The sequence below is a fragment of the Hordeum vulgare genome, chromosome 7H, assembly GCF_904849725.1.
Source record: "Hordeum vulgare subsp. vulgare chromosome 7H, MorexV3_pseudomolecules_assembly, whole genome shotgun sequence".
NCBI classification, from domain to species: domain Eukaryota; kingdom Viridiplantae; phylum Streptophyta; class Magnoliopsida; order Poales; family Poaceae; genus Hordeum; species Hordeum vulgare.
In genome coordinates, this window is record NC_058524.1 from 91,921,336 (window position 1) to 91,936,455 (window position 15,120).

Consider the following 15,120-nt stretch of genomic DNA (forward strand, 5'->3'; position numbering starts at 1 on the left):
GACCAATAACGTATGCACGAAAAAGACGGCATACATCAGGGTCGTGCCAGCTACACTCTTACCAAAGAAGAGAAGGAAATATTCTTTGAATGTCTGCTCAGTATCAAGGCCCCGTCTGGCTTCTCGCCGAATATAAAGGGAATAATAAATATGGCAGAGAAAAAGTTCCAGAACCTAAAGTCTCATGACTAACACATGATTATGACGCAACTGCTTCCGGTTGCATTAAGGGTCCTTCTACTGGAGAATGTTCGATTAGCCATTGTGAAGCTATGTGCATACCTCAATGCAATCTCTTAGAAGGTAATTGATAACCCACAAGTATAGGGGATTGCAACAGTTTTCGAGGGTAGAGTATTCAACCCAAATTTGTTGATTCGACACAAGGGGAAGCAAAAGAATATTCTCGAGTATTAGCAGTTGAGTTGTCAATTCAACCACACCTGAAAGACTTAGTATCTGCAGCAAAGTTTCAGTAGCAGAGTAGCGTGATAGTAACAGTAGCAGCGGTAACAGTAGTAGTAGTGACAGCAGTAGCGGTAACAATAGCAGAAGTGACAGCAGTAGCGGTAAAGTAACATAGCAAGGACTAGTAGGAAAAGACTCATTGGCATTGTATAGGTGATGGATAATTATGTCGGATGACATTCATCATGTAACAGCTATAACATGGGGAGATATGTAACTAGCTCCAGTTCGTCAATGTAATGTAGGCATGCATTCCGTAAATAGTAATACGTGCTTAAGCAAAAGAACTTGCATGACATCTATTGTCCATCCCTCCTGCGGCAGCGGGGTCCTAATGGAAACTAAGGGATATTAAGGTCTCCTTTTAATAGAGAATCGGAACAAAGCATTAGCACATAGTGAAGACATGAACTCCTCATACTATGGTCATCTCCGGGAGTGGTTCCGCCTATTGTCACTCCGGGGTTGCAGGGTCATAACACATAGTAGGTGACTACAACTTGCAAGATAGGATCAAGAATACACATATATTGATGAAAACATAATAGGTTCAGATCTGAATTCATGGCACTCGGGCCCTAGTGACAAGCATTAAGCATAGCAAAGTAGTAGCAACATCAATCTCAGAACATATAGTGGATACTAGGGATCAAACCCCATCAAAACTAATCCGATTACATGATAGATCTCATCCAACCCATCACCGTCCAGCAAGCCTACGATGAGATTACTCACGAACGGTGAAGAGCATCATGGAATTGGCGATGACGACGACGACGATCTCGCCTCTCCGGAGCCCAGAACGGACTCCAGATCTGCCCTCCAGAGGAAGAACACGTGGTGGCGGCGGCTCTGTATCATAAAACACGATGAACTATTCTCTCCTAATTTTTCCTGGGCGAGAGAGACTAAATAGAGCTGGAGTTGGAGGCGGCGGAGCCACGAGGGCCTCACAAGCCTGCCAGGCATGGCCGGGGAGTGGGGGGGGGGGCGCCTCCTGGGGTTGTGGGCTCCTGGCTCCACGTCTCCAGGTGATTCTTGCGCCAGTATTTTTTATATATTCCAGAAAAAATCCTCGATTTTAAGGTCATTCCGACAACTTTTATTTCTGCGCAAAAACAACACCATGGCAATTCTGCTCAAAACAGCGTCAGTCCGGGTTAGTTCCATTCAAATCATGCAAATTAGAGTCCAAAACAAGGGTAAAAGAGTTTGGAAAAGTAGATACGATGGAGATGTATCAACTCCCCCAAGCTTAAAGCCTTGCTTGTCCTCAAGCAATCCAGTTGAAAACTGAAAGAGAAAAAAGAAAAACTTTTACCAACTCTGTTGGATCTTGTTGTTGTAATTATGTCTAACTCATATTCAGATTTTCAGTAAGATCATAAGCTAACCACATAAGCAATGACGTTTAGGTCTCATGATGTACTCATATCAATGGCAAAATCAAGTAGCGAGCAATAATAATAAGTTTCAAACGTCAACACTTCAATCGAAACAATCATGAAGCAATATGAACAGGTGGTATCTCGCTAGCTCTTTCTGAGACCGCAAAACATAAATGCAGAGCACCTTCAAAGACCAAGGGCTGACTGAACATTGTAATCCATGACAAAGAAGATCCAATCACAGTCATACTCAATATAAATTAATAGCAAAGCATAAAAATGACGAAGGTGCTCTCTAACTGGTGCTTTTATAAGGAGAGGATGACTCAACAGAAACATAAATAGATAGGCCCTTCGCAGAGGGAAGCATTGATTTGCAGAGGTGCCAGAGCTCAAGCTTTGAAGACAGAGATAAATAATTTTGGGTGGTATGCTTTCATTGTCAACGCGATGACCAAGAGTTTTCACCATCTTCCATGCTACTCAAATTATAGGCGGTTCCCAAACAAAAAAGTAAAGTTTTGACTCCCCCACCACCGACCAATCACACTCCACGACTAGCCGAATCCTCGGGTGCCGTCCATACCAACAACAATCCAGGGTGAGTTTTGTTTGCAATTATCTTTTTGATTTGAGCATGGAACTGGGCATTCCGATTACCGGCCCCTTTCTCGTGAGTGATAGTGAATAAACACGTATCGAGGATAAAACGCCTAGCATGGAAGATACTGATCGCCCCTTGTCACCACATGAGCGGTTCGGGCATGCAAAAGAGATTATTACTTGAAGATTTAGAGAGTGGCACATGCAAATTTACTTGGAACGGCAGGTAGATACCGCATATAGGTAGGTATGGTGGACTCATATGGAACAACTTTGGGTTTATGGAAGTGGATGCACAAGCAGTATTCCCGCTTAATACAAGTGAAGGCTAGCAAAAGACTGGGAAGCGACCAACTAGAGAGCGACAACGGTCATCAATATGCATTGGAATTAACCAACATTGAGTGCAAGCATGAGTAGGACATAAATCACCATAAACATGAATATCATAGAGGCTATGTTGATTTTGTTTCAACTACATGCGTAAACATGCACCAAGTCAAGCCACTTGAATCATTCAAAGGAGTATACCATCCTATCATACTACATCATAATCATCTTGAAATTCATGTTGGCGTCCAAGACAAACCATTATAAGCTCCTAGCTAATTAAGCATGGCATCAGAAACTATGATCTCTAAGTTGTCATTGCAAACATGTTTCTCTCATAACAAAGCTGAATTAGGAACGATGAGCTAGTCATATTTAGAAAAACAAAATAGATCGAGTTCATACCAGCTTTTCCAGGCTTAGTCACTTCATCATATATCGTCATTATTGCCTTTCACTTCCATGACCGAATGATGTGAATAATAATATGAGTGTTCGTGCATTGGACTAAGCTGGAATCTGCAAGCAAACATAAAGGAGAAGACAAAGTAATATGGCTCTTGGACGGATAAATAGATATGCATGTGAGAGCCACTAAACATTTTAACCATGGTGTTCTACCTTGACCCAAAGAAAAAGAAAACTATTTAGACGGGAAAACTCCCAACAAGAAAAAGAAGAACGGGAATTTTTTTGGGTTTTCTCTCTAAACACCACTAAGCAAGCTAGAAAGTAAACTTACAACTAATTTTTTTTGTTTTTATCAATCTAAAAAAACACACGAGAAGAAAGGGAGAAAAAGAAATAAACTAGCATGGATGATACAATGGCAAGGTGTGAACACCGACTATCAAAGTGAAAGCGTGAGCATGAATATAAAGTCGGTGAGAAATACATACTCCCCAAGCTTAGGCTTTTGGCCTAAGTTGGTCTACTCCCAAGGAGGGAAGTAACCATCTCCGGGGTACTCCGGAGTGTACTGAGGGTGCCACTGTTGGGTGAGCTCCTCTGGCTCCCACTGATAAACTGATGTCTCGTACTCAACTGGTAGCTCGGGCACGGACGCCTGTGGTGGAGCTATGAAACAATATGCTTAGATGTCCGAGGGCATAATAATGTACCTGCCTAGATGAAGATTGAACAAAGAAGGAGTAGGCAAAGTAATAGTCTCACGAGTACCCCGGCTAAATACCAAGTTATAAATCATCCTCTTATTTATATCTTTATCCAGAAAGTCATGGCGAACCATGCTATCATAATCTAGATATCTCTCAGGAAGAAGCATCTCTTCTTCCTCGTATAGTCTAATAGGTATCTCAAAATGTTTAGCCAGATGGGTAGCATAGATACCTCCATAAACAACGCCTTTAGTACGGTTCGTGTTCAACCATTGAGCCACTATAGCGCCCAAGCTATAAGTTTTATCATTATAAAGAGCTTCGCACAAAACCGCAAGATCTCGGGAGCTAAGAGCCCCATCTTTCCCACGGCCAATCAAATTTTTTCCCACAAATAATGAGAGATACCGAAGCACGGGAAAATGTACACTAGCAACTCTAGCGCAAGACACCCCTCTCTCCTCTCCTACAACAATAGTATCAATGAAAGCCTCCAAGTCCCATGGACAAGGTTCATGAATATCCCCAACATAAGGTAATTTGCAAACATTGCAAAAATCCTGAAGTGACATGCGCTGGGGGATATCATATAACTTGAACTCAACCATAGGAGGACTCTTCCTTGGATAGAAATTAAAGCTTTGCACGAAAATATTAGCGAGGAGCAGGTATTGTGGACACTTATCTTCAACAAATGCGGTAAGGCCCGCGTTCTCCACCAAGTAATAAAAATCCTCATAAAGACCGGCGGCACGTAAGAAAACATCGCTTGGCCACTCACATGCTCGAACTTCTGCAACTTGGGGGACCAGATACTTGGGTTTCTTCTTCTCATTTCCATCTTCCTTGGGGTCACAGCTTGAAGAGCCTCTTAGGAACCTCCTTATCTTTTCTTTTTTCTTTCTCTGAAAATTTCTGAAATTTTAGTGACTCAAAAGAAAAGTGAACAAGGCTCAACAAAACTCATAGAAACTACTCCTACAAGTGCCCAGAGGCCATATCATGCATCAAAACTACTTGGGACCAGCTAAAATTAGCATGCAAAGCTCAAGAACAGGGTCACCAAGGTAGCAAAAATATGCAACGAATAAAGCACTAGAGCAAAAACTAATTGGACCAATGGAGGAGTCACATACCAAGGAACAATTCCCCCCAAAACAGTTTGGTGAATGGGGCTTTGCACAAGGAGAACGAAAAATGCAGCAAGAAGAGCAAGAACACGAGTTTGAGCGGGGGAATGATTTTTTCGGGAGGTAGGAGAAGGAGATGGGAGCTGGAATAAGTGGAGGGGGCCACATGGGGCCCACAAGCCTGACAGGCGCGGCCAGGGGGTGGCCACGCCTCCTGGGCTTGTGGCCCATTGGTGCATCCCCGTGACTAGCTCTCTATCTCATAATTTTTCAAAAATTCCAGAAAAAATCATACTTGATTTTTAGGGCATTTGAAGAACTTTTATTTTCGGGACACTTTTCTAAGGGATGCAAAAAGCAGAAAACAGGAAAATAAAGCTAAATCTATCATTTTTCTTCTAAACAACAGAAAGTAAAAGTTTGGAACAGAGGGTTGTGACTCCTAGATTCATCCATCTCATGGTCATCAAAAGAAATATGTCAATGAGGTTGATCAAGTCTCCTTGACAAACTTTTTCCGATTCGCATAAAACCAGAGGATTTTCGAATAATCACTAGGTTATCTCAACGGGGATGTGCATATCCCCAACAAGTAAATCATACTTCATCTTGACAGTAGGTATAGGGCATTCAAAGCTCCCAATAAGAATTGATGAAGTTCTTTCAATAGCATTGATGCAATGTACTCGCTATTGTTTCTTCGGAAAGTGCACCGTATGCTCATTACCATTAACATGGAAAGTGACATTGCCTTTGTTGCAATCAATAACAGCCCCTGCAGTGTTTAAAAAGGGTCTTCCAAGGATGACCGCCATGGCACCATCCTCGGGAATATCCACAACAAGCACATCCTCGCAAATGCCGATAGGAAAAGTAGTTGATTTGTCGGCCATTTGCAAAGACATTTCAGTGGGTGTCAACTTATCCAATTCTAGTCTACGATAAAGAGAGAGAGGCATAACACTAACACCAGCTCCAAGATCGCATAAAGCGGTTCTAACATAATTTCCTTTAATGGAGCAAGGTATAGTGGGCACTTCGGGATCACCTAGTTTCTTAGAAGTTCCACCCTTGAAGGTGTAATTAGCAAGCATGGTGGAAATCTCAACCTCAGGTATCTTCCTTTTATTAGTCACAATATCTTTCATGTACTTAGCATAAGGAGACATTTTGAGCATATCTGTCAAACACATTTGCAGAAAGACAAGTCTAATCATTTCAACAAAGCGCTCAAAATCCTCATCATCCTTTTTCTTGGATGGTTTGGGAGGAAAGGGCATGGGTTTCTGAACCCATGGTTCTCTTTCTTTACCATGCTTCCTAGCAATAAAGTCATTTTTATCACACCTCCCGTTCTTTGGCTGTGGGTTATCAAGATCAACACTAGGTTCAATCTCCACATCCTTATCATTACTAGGTTGAGCATCATCGTGAACATCACTATCGATATTATCATTAGGCTCATGTTCATTGCCAGATTTTGTTTCGGCATCAGAAACAGAGATATCATTTGGATTCTCAGGTGTAACAGCAGCAGGTTTGCTAGCATGCAAGTTCCTATCATCTTTCTTGTTCTTCCTATTACTAGGATGACTAGGTGCCTCAGTGCTAACTCCTTGAGAATCTTGTTCAATTCTCTTAGGATGGCCCTTAGGATACAAAGGTTCCTGAGTCATTCTACCACCTCTAGTGACGACTCTAACAGAATTGTCATTCAACTCATTGAGCAAGTAATTTTGAGCCTTAAGTACTTGTTCTACTTGAGTAGTGACCATAGATGCATGTTTACTCAAAAGCTTAAGATCATTGACATTTCTATCCACACAAGCACTTAAATGACTAAGCATACGAGCATTCTGTTCCAATTGTCTGCTAACATAATCATTGAAACTTTGTTATTTGGCAACAAAGTTATCAAATTCATCTAAGCATAAGCTAGCAGGTTTATCAAAAGGAATATCACTCTCATTGAATCTACGAAGATAATTTACCTCTACTACCTGTGTCGGGTTATCAAGACCATGTATCTCTTTGATAGGTGGTAGATTCTTAACATCTTCAGATTTAATACCTTTCTCTTGCATAGATTTCTTGGCTTCTTGCATATCTTCAGGACTGAGGAATATAATACCTCTTTTCTTCGGAGTTGGCTTCGGAGGTGGTTCGAGAATAGTCCAAGCATTATCATTGCTCAAGATATTATTCAATAGAATTTCAGCTTGTTCCATAGTTCGTTCCCTGAAAACACAACCAGCACAACTATCTAGGTGGTCCCTAGAAGCATCGGTTAGTCCATTATAAAAGACATTAAGTATTTCATTCTTCTCAAGAGGGTGATCAGGCAAAGCATTCAGTAGATGGACAAGCCTCCCCCAAGCTTGTGGGAGACTCTCTTCTTCAACTTGCACAAAGTTATATATATCCTGCAAGGCAGCTTGTTTCTTATGGGCAGGAAAATATTTCTGAGAGTAGTAGATCATATCCTGGGGACTACGCACACAACCAGGAGCAAGAGAAGTAAACCAAGTATTAGAATCACCCTTTAGCGAGAAAGGAAACAACTTAAGGATATAGTAATGGCAAATCTTTTCCTCACTCATGAATATGGTGGCTATATCATTCAGCTTAGTGAGATGTGCAACAACCGTTTCAGACTCATAACCCTGAAAAGGATCAGATTCGACCAAATTGATTAACTCAGGATCGACAGAGAATTCATAATCCTTATCAGTCACAAAGATGGGTGAAATAGCAAACTTAGGATTGTATTTCATTCTAGCATTCAGAGATTTTTCTTTCCACTCGTGCAATAAATTCTCAAGATCATAGCTATCCTTACAAGCAAGAAAGTCTTCAGCTACCTCTCCCTCCATAACATAACCCTCAGGTATATCAAGCAATTCATATCTAGGAGAGCTAGTTCTAAGAGGTGAAACAACATGTTCTACTTCAATAATTTCAGCAGTTTCAGAAGTATCATCAAATTCAGCAGCAACTCTAGCAATTTGTGCATCAAGAAATGCACCTAGTGGCAAAGCAATATCAAGCAAAGTATCATCACAAGCATCATGGATAGCAGAAGTAGCATCATCAAGCACAAGCGACATACCAGAATTTCTAGCACGTGGTGGTGTCGCAAACTTACTCATAACTGAAGGTGAATCAAGTGCAGAGCTAGATGGCAGTTCCTTACCTGTCCTCGTAGTTGAGGGCAAGACTTTAGTTTTTGGATCTCTCGGATTCCTCATAGTGATTAACATACGTAAATCCCAAGTGACTCAGAGAATAGAGCTAGGCCTCCCCGGCAATGGCTCCAGAACATAGTCTTGATAACCCACAAGTATAGGGGATCGCAACAGTTTTCGAGGGTAGAGTATTCAACCCATATTTGTTGATTCGACACAAGGGAAGCAAAAGAATATTCTCGAGTATTAGCAGTTGAGTTTTCAGTTCAACCACACCTGAAAGACTTAGTATCTGCAGCAATGTTTCAGTAGCAAAGTAGCATGATAGTAACAGTAGCAGCGGTAACAGCAGTAGTAGTGACATCAGTAGCTATAACAATAGAAGAAGTGACAACAGTAGCGGTAAAGTAACATAGCAAGGACCAGTAGGAAAAGACTCGTAGGCATTGGATCGGTGATGGATAATTATGTCGGATGACATTCATCATGTAACAGTTATAACATGGGGAGATATGTAACTAGATCTAGTTCGTCAATGTAATGTAGGCATGCATTCCGTATATAGTCATACGTGCTTAAGGAAAACAACTTGCATTCCGTCTATTGTCCATCCCTCCCGTGGCAGCGGTGTCCTAATGGAAACTAAGGGATATTAAGGTCTCCTTTTAATAGAGAACCGGAACAAAGCATTAGCACATAGTGAATACATGAACTCCTCATACTATGGTCATCTCCGGGAGTGGTCCCGGCTATTGTCACTCCCGGGTTGTCGGGTCATAACACATAGTAGGTGACTACAACTTGCAAGATAGGATCAAGAACACACATATATTGATGAAAACATAATAGGTTCAGATCTGAAATCATGGCACTCGGACCCTAGTGACAAGCATTAAGCATAGCAAAGTAGTAGCAACATCAATCTCAGAACATAGTGGATACTAGGGATCAAACCCCATCAAAACTAACTCGATTACATGATAGATCTCATCCAACCCATCACCGTCTAGCAAGCCTACAATGAGATTACTCACGAATGGTGAAGAGCATCATGGAATTTGCGATGAAGGAAGGTTGGTGATGACGACGGCGACAATCTCCCCTCTCCGGAGCCCAGAACGGACTCCAGATCTGCCCTCCAGGGGAAGAACAGGTGGTGGCGGCAGCTCCGTATCGTTAAACGCGATGAACTCTTCTCTCCTAATTTTTTCTGGCGAGACAGACTAAATAGAGCTGGAGTTGGAGGCGGCGGAGCCACGAGGGCCTCACAAGCCTGCCAGGCACGACCGGGGGGGGGGGGCCTTCTGGGCTTGCGGGCTCCTGGCTCCACGTTTCCTGGTGATTCTTGCGCCAATATTTTTTATATATTCCACAAAAAATCCTCGTAAATTTCCAGGTCATTCTGAGAACTTCTATTTCTGCGTAAAAACAACACCATGGCAATTCTGCTAAAAACAGCCTCAGTCCGGGTTAGTTCCATTCAAATCATGCAAATTAGAGTCCAAAACAAGGGCAAAAGAGTTTGGAAAAGTAGATACGATGGAGACGTATCAGTAATCAATCCAGAAATCATACCGAGGTTGGAGAATGATTTGGTGCAATGTCTTGCCAGTTTCGAGTTGGTGTTCCCACCATCCTTCTTCAATATCATGACGCACATCCTAGTTCACCTAGCCGAAGAGATTGCCATTCTGGATCCTGTATTTCTACACAATATGTTCCCCTTTGAGAGGTTCATGGGAGTCTTAAATAAATATGTCCATAGCCATGCTAGGCCAGAAGCAAGCATCTCCAAGGGCCATGAAAATGAGGAAGTCGTTGTGTTTTGTGTTGACTTTATTCCTGACCTTAAGCCAATTGGTGTTCCTGGATCATGACATGACGACAGATTGGGTGGAAAAGGCACGCTAGGACCGACTGCAAAAATATGTATGGACGAGCATTCTCTCACTCAAGCACAATACACATTTCTACAAAATTCCTCCTTGGTGGCTCCGTATATCAAGGAACACAAGAATATTTTACGCTCCAAACACCCGGAGCAGTCTGACTACTGGATTACACGTGAACAAATGGGGACTTTTGCCGGTTGGTTGCAGACACGTCTCATGCATGACGACGGTGTTGAAGATGAGCTGTACTTGCTGCCAAGTTACCATCTGCGAATATATTGACTTTCAAAGGGTACGAGATAAATGGGAATACATTTTACACGATCGCCCAAGATAAAAAGAGCACCAACCAAAACAACGGTGTCCGCTTTGATGCAACAAACACCAATAGGCCAAAGGACACATATTATGGTTACATATAGGATATATGGGAACTTGACTATGGACGTGATTTGAAGATCCCTTTGTTTCGGTGCAAATGGGTCAATCTGATAGGAGGTGGGGTAACGGAAGACCCGCAGTACGGAATTACAACAGTGGATCTCAACAATCTTAGGTACGCATACGAACCATTCGTCCTAGCCAATGATGTGGTGCAGGTTTTCTATGTGAAGGACATGTCTACCAAGCCGATAAAAAGAAAAGTTAAGGAAGCGAATACATCATACGATGAGCCAAAGTGCCACATTGTTCTTTGAGGGAAAATAAACATCATGGGAGTGGAGGACAAGACATACATGTCAGAAGATTATGAAAAGTTTCATGAAATTGCTCCCTTCACAGTGAATACTCACCCGAGCATCTAGTTAAATGATGAAGATTGTCCATGCTTAGGGCGCAAAGGGACACACACGACGAAAAAGTTTTACACCCAAAGATCCCACTCTGGGATGTGATCGACTTCACTATCATCAGTTTCTTCTCTAGTGAGTTTCCGGAGTTTTATATCTGGAAAGTCCCACTTCGGACAAATTGGAGGGAGTCTTTGTAATAGTTAGGGTACTTATGTGTGATTCATTTTCAACCCTTTCTCATATCATTTGCTATTTTTCTTGCATTTACTAATTTGTTTTAGCTAAATGACCCTGAAATTGAAAATAACTACAAATGAACTATGAAAAGGTTGAAATTTGGTAATGTATCATCATTTCACCCACATAGCATGTGCAAAAAAGTTGAGAGGGTTACAGCAAAAACAAGACGCACTTCGTGTACAAAATGGAAAATATCTTTCGAAGTATGTGGGTTTGAGACGAAAACTCATCTGTTACAAAGGCATTTCATTTTTTAAAACTTATTTCAAATCTAGACTTTTTGTGCGTTCAGTATGCACCATGCGAAGCGACATCATCAATTTTCAACCCTTTCTGACATCATTTGCTGTTTTTCATGCATTTACTGAGTTTTTTGAGCTAAATGACCCTGAAATTGAAAAGAACTACAAATGAACTCTGAAAAGGTTGAATGTTGGCACGGTATCATCATATCACCCACATAACATGTGCAAAAAAGCGGAGAGGGTTATGACAAAAACAGGATGCACTTCGTGTACAAAATTGACAATCTCTTTGAAAGTATGAGGGTTTCATATGAAAACTCATTTGTTACAAAGGCATATCATTTTTTTAAATAACCTAAGAATTACCAAATTGAATATAATAATAAAACACACTAATATTAAACGCAGGAAAAAAAGGAATCATTGAAAAAAGAAGAAGTGAAAATAAATAAAGCAGAAAACAAAAAAAAGTTATTCAAAAACTAGTCATTCACACAAATTTCAAATAATTCAAATTTGAAAACTACTCGCACTAACAAAAAGTTTATAATTTTTTTTACCTAAAGCAAAAAGAATCACAAAGAAACTCTAAATAAAGTAAAAACAACACAGAAAAAGAAAATAAATAAAGCTGAAAAAATGAAAAATAAATAAATTAAAAAAGCCAACCTACTAGGCCACAACGGCCTGTATTCGACTAGAAACCCAACCTGTAGTTGGGCCAGGATACATGCCAGCGAGGCCCAGTAGGCCCACCAGGGCAGCACATGTGAGGTAGGCATAGAAGGCCTACATTAGAGAGGAGCTCAATGCAGTGCCGACGCCGGGGCTTATAAATAGGTGCGGCTCGCCTCAACTAGCGAGGTGGGACTAAACTTTCCCCGCGACCCTCGCCTTGCAGTGCACAACCTTTAGTCCTAGTTGGTGGTTCTAATCGGGACTAAAGGGCTGGTGGTTTCGCGCGCTGGCTATTTGGCGCCCTTTGGGCTGGCCAAATTGACCTTTAGTCCGAGTTGGTGGCGCCAACCGGGACTAAAGGACCCCTTTAGTCCCGGTTCGAGCTACCAACCGGGACTAATTGTTGGACATATGCCCTAGAGGCAATAATAATTAGTTATTATTATATTTATTTGTTCATGATAATCGTTTATTATCCATGCTATTATTGTATTGATTGGAAACACAATACTTGTGTGGATACATAGACAAAACACTGTCCCTAGTAAGCCTCTAGTTGACTAGCTCGTTGATCAGAGATGGTCAAGGTTTCCTGGCCATAGGCAAGTGTTGTTACTTGATAACGGGATCACATCATTAGGAGAATCATGTGATGGACTAGACCCAAACTAATAGACGTAGCATGTTGATCGTGTCATTTTGTTGCTACTGTTTTCTGCGTGTCAAGTATTTGTTCCTATGACCATGAGATCATATAACTCACTGACACCGGAGGAATGCTTTGTGTGTATCAAACGTCGCAACGTAACTGGGTGACTATAAAGATGCTCTGCAGGTATCTTCGAAGGTGTTCGTTGAGTTAGTATGGATCAAGACTAGGATTTGTCACTCCGTATGACGGAGAGGTATGTCGGGGCCCACTAGGTAATACAACATCACACACAAGCCTCGCAAGCAATGTGACTTAGTGTAAGTTGCGGGATGTTGTATTACGGAACGAGTAAAGAGACTTGCCGGTAAACGAGATTGAAATAGGTATGCGGATACTGATGATCGAATCTCGGGCAAGTAACATACCGAAGGACAAAGGGAATGACATACGGGATTATATGAATCCTTGGCACTGAGGTTCAACCGATAAGATCTTCGTAGAATATGTAGGATCCAATATGCGCATCTAGGTCCCTCTATTGGATATTGACCGAGGAGTCTCTCGGGTCATGACTACATAGTTCTCGAACCCGCAGGGTCTGCACACTTAAGGTTCGACGTTGTTTTATGCGTATTTGAGTTATATGGTTGGCTACCGAATGTTGTTCGGAGTCCCGGATGAGATCACGGACGTCACGAGGGTTTCCAGAATGGTCTGGAAATGAAGATTGATATATAGGATGACCTCATTTGGTTACCGGAAGGTTTTCGTGCATTTCCGGAAAAGTTTCGGGCTCATCGGTAGTGGACTGGGAGTGCCGGGAGGGGTGCCGGGGACCATCAGGAGGGCTGTCACGCCCCAAGGGGTCTCATGGGCTATGGGAAGAGATAAACCAGCCCCTAGTGGGCTGGAATAAGTTCCCACTAAGGCCCATAAGTTTTGAGAAGGAAAAAACACAAGGTGGAAAGAGTTTCCAAGTGGGAAGGTGGAATCCTACTCCAAGTAGAATTGGAATAGGACTCCTCCACCTCCAATTTCGGCCAAACCTTTAGGTTTTGAGGCTGCCTCCTCCCCTCCCTCCCTCCTATATATAGTGGGGTTTTAGGGCTGATTTGAGACAACTTTTGCCACGGCAGCCCGACCAAATACCTCCACGGTTTTTCCTCTAGATCGTGTTTCTGCGGAGCTCGGGCGGAGCCCTGCTGAGATTAGATCACCACCAACCTCCGGAGCGCCGTCACGCTGCCGGAGAACTCATCTACCTCTCCGTCTCTCTTGCTGGATCAAGAAGGCCGAGATCATCGTCAAGCTGTACGTGTGCTGAACGCGGAGGTGCCGTCCGTTCGGCACTAGATCGGAGCAGATCGTGGGACGGATCGCGGGACGGTTCGTGGGACGGTTCGCGGGGCGGATCGAGGGACGTGAGGACGTTCCACTACATCAACCACGTTTCTTAACGCTTCTGCTGTGCGATCTACAAGGGTACGTAGATCGGAAATCCCCTCTCGTAGAAGGACATCCCATGATAGGTCTTCGTGCGCGTAGGAAATTTTTTGCTTCCCATGCGACGTTCCCCAATAGTGGCATCATGAGCTAGGTGCATGCGTACATGTAATATCGAGTAGAACACAAAAGTTTTTGTGGGCGGTGATGTGCGTCTTTCTGCCCTCCTTAGTCTTTTCTTGATTCCGCGGTATTGTTGGATTTAAGCGGCTTGGACCGACATTACTCGTACGCTTACGAGAGACTGGTTTCATCGCTACGAGTAACTCCGTTGCTCAAAGATGACTGGCAAGTGTCGGTTTCTCCAACTTTAGTTGATTCGGATTTGACCGAGGAGGTCCTTGCATAAGGTTAAATAGCAATTCATATATCTCCGTTGTGGTGTTTGCGTAAGTAAGATGCGATCCTACTAGATACCCATGGTCACCACGTAAAACATGGAACAACAAATTAGAGGACGTCTAACTTGTTTTTGCAGGGTATGCTTGTGATGTGATATGGCCAACAATGTGATGTGATATATTGGATGTATGAGATGATCATGTTGTAATAGTTAATATCGACTTGCACGTCGATGGTACGGCAACCGGCAGGAGCCATAGGGTTGTCTTTAAACTAACGTTTGTGCTTGCAGATGCGTTTACTATATTGCTAGGACGTAGCTTTAGTAGTAATATCATGAGTAGCACAACAACCCCGATGGCAACACGTTGATGGAGATCATGATGATGAAGATCATGGTGTGACGCTGGTGACAAGAAGATCATGCCGGTGCTTTGGTGATGGAGATCAAGAAGCACATGATGATGGCCATATCATCTCACTTATGAATTGCATGTGATGTTAATCCTTAATGCACCTTATCTTGCTTAGAACGACGGTAGCATTATGAGG